The following is a 3,138-nucleotide window of genomic DNA, read 5'->3' as shown; positions in this document are numbered from 1 at the left end:
GCTCTCTTTCATAGCAGCTAAGATGGACTGATGGTCTGGAAGACTCACTGAACCAAACCCCCAGGTAATTGTATTTTGATGTTGATTTAATCTTTGCGGGCCCGATATTCCATGTTTAAGTTGTCTTTTTTTTTTTTTTTGCAACGGCCAAAGATCAAGACCTTGGTCTTATCCTGATTGATTTTGAGAGCATTATCTGCGTTGTATTCGCTAAGCTTGCTCAAGGCTCGTTGAAGGCCGGACTTGGTCTGGTCCATGATGACAATATCATCTGCATACTGCAAAATGTGCAAATTCGTTTTTGCATACCCCAATTTTGGCAGAAGCAGACTACTTTGCTCCAAGAATCTCCCCAGGTCGTTGGTATACAGGTTAAACAAGAGGGGTGTGAGCACGCATCCTGCTTTAGGCCGTCTAGTGTTGAAATTTTTTCAGAGACGGTCTTGGGGCCAATTCTAATTCGTACCCATGTGTTCTTATGCAAGGAAATAAGGGCATCAAAAAGGCTCCCTGGGCTTCCCCACTTATCTAGTTTTCTCCAAAGGGTGTTACGGGACACTTTATCGAAAGTGGCACTGTAGTCTATGAAGCAGCAATAAAGGGGAAGCCAACCTCTTTGTGCTGCTTGTTGGCTCAGAATGACTAAGGCAGTGATATTGTCGATTGTGGAGGCATAAGCTGGAAACCCAGTTCGAAAATAGGGTAGAATATTGTTTTCCACAACCCAGTCTTCTAATAACTTGAGAAGACACCGAGCGTAAACCTTGGTCTCAAGGTCCAGTAGGGCTATGAGTCTGTAATTACATGGCAGAGATGAGTCTCCTTTTTTTCAAATTGGGCATAAAATCGAGCCTTTCCAAGGATCTGGCTTCTGGAAAGTAGTGAATGCATGGTTATATAGAGGGAATAATAGCTTGGCCCATTCTTCCGGCGCACTTTTGAATACGGCAGATGCGAGGCCATTGGGCCCTGGGGCACCCATGTTTTTCATGAATTTCAAGAACCTGCCGACCTGGGCCGGGGTGGTAAGCACACAGGTGTCCATCGGCGTGTAATTGGAGGAATCTCTGATTTCGAACTCCGCAGAGGCAAAGCCTTCACAGCAGTATTGTTGGATGACATACCGAGACCAGGCTTCTTCAGACACTGCGTTCCCCCTGCTCTTGTTGGAGGAACGAAGTTTGTTTATGTAGTTCCAAAAATTAGTTAGGGTTTTTTTTCTTTAGCAGCCCGAATATTTTTAGCCAGTCCTTCTGTTCTTTTTTGTTTCTTAGCTTCCCATGTTTATTTTTTGTAGATTTTACGTAGTAGGGCTATATTTGTAGATTTTATGTAGTAGGGCTATATTGTTAGTGGAGAGCTCTGTAGCTTTAAGTTTGTGCAGACGCACGGCCCTCCTTAAGGCTCTTCTTTGGGAAACTAAGACCGCGGGGAGGCCCAGAGTAACTACGATGAACTTCAGGGCCCGTTAGGAGGTCTCTTAATTTAATAATGACTAAATCCCACCTGTGATGGTAGTCAGTGGGGGAGTATTGAGTGAGGTTTGAAGTTATTTCCGTGAGCAAGGAGCCCACCTTGACAACATCCAGAGAGTCCCATTTGATTCTTCTGACTAGTGCATGTAATTCAGTTTCTGTTGAATGCCCCACTTCAATAATTTCAGCAGCAACAGGAACTTGTAGGTCCATTGTTCCAGTCAAGGGATTATGGTCACTCTCTGTGCAGGTAGGTATCTCCAGTTTGACTAAGTGCCCAGTCAGAAATGGTGATAAAAAAATATAATCAATGGTCGAGAGATTCTTGAATGTTGTGGATAGATGAACATTGAGATCTTGTGCCAATGCAAGTTGCTTTGCAGAGCAATGGTTATAGTTAGTAAAGTGTTCGTGGCTTCTTGCTCTTAAGATTTAGTTGCTAAATGGTCATTAAGAGCCAAGCCCCTGATATTGAAATCACCTAATAACAGAACTTCAGCAGAGGCGAACTCAAGTAAGAGCCCTTCCAGATGCTTAATCAACAGGGCTGTTGCCAGTGACTTTGAGGTTTTAACTGTTTTATGATAACAGTTAATTAAAAGAAGATGAAAGTCCCTGGATGGAGTTGAGAGACCTGTAATTAATAAGATTTGCCCAGCCGAAAAGTTCTGATCAAGGGGGTTAACTGCAATCTTACAAGAATGTTTTATAAAAAGTGGAAAGACACCAAAAAGGTCTGCCGAAAGAATTGGCCCGGGATGCTGATTGCAAGAGTTCATAATACCTTGGAAAACTGATGGAGACAAAGACCAAGTCTCTGGAAAGCAAATAATGTCACTTGTACTCAAGTATTCCACATCAGATTTAGATGAGAATGTTGACTTAAACCCGGCAGCGTTCCAGGAAGAAATGGTCAGTTCAGAGTATAACCTCTTGACTGAACCGTTAGGAAGAGTACTGCTGGGAGCAGGTAAGTGGTGGCTCTCGGTGAGGATACCCATGGCGGGAGTGAATAATATGGGGGGCAGGAAGATTTGATTGACACCTCACAGCACGTTGATTAATGTTGTATGAAATGTTGATAAAGTTGTCCACTTTAGATGCGTCTGGCAGCCAATCATGGGTTGCTCCCCGTGATCCTTTTAGGACACTTATGTGAGGCATCGCTTGATCATTCTGAGAAAGTACGTGGGGATATTTTTGTTGAGGTGGAACCCAGAGTTCAATACCCCAGTCTGTGAAGAGCCTGGCCTCCCCAAGAATTAACTTCCTTAGGGATTCTCGTATCCACGTTGTACCAGTTGCTTCCAAGACCCCTTTCCCCGGTATTAAGACAAACTTGACTGCCATGAGCTCAGAGGAAGTTCTCCCCATAAGCATCGGGACATGCTTGAATAGGCGAAAAAGATTGGTTCTGGTAAGAATAACATGTGGGCCCTTGTGAGCATTGTGAGGAATGAAAACAAGATCTGCCTGATTTTCAGGGCCTTGATAATTCTGCAACCCATCTGCATCAAGGGAGAACTGAGGGGCCTTAAAGCGAAAAGGAGTAACATCAGATAAGAAATGTTTCCCTTCTAGTAAACTTTGCCCCACCAAGGCCTGTGGCAGTTGAGACTGAAAAGGGATTGACCTTTGTGGAGAATAAGCCCAAAGGGTTGTA

This window comes from Triturus cristatus, chromosome 5_2 (genome assembly GCF_964204655.1).
Source record: "Triturus cristatus chromosome 5_2, aTriCri1.1, whole genome shotgun sequence".
Taxonomy (NCBI): domain Eukaryota; kingdom Metazoa; phylum Chordata; class Amphibia; order Caudata; family Salamandridae; genus Triturus; species Triturus cristatus.
The sequence above is the reverse complement of the archived record's forward strand: the minus strand, read 5'-3'. Positions refer to the sequence as shown.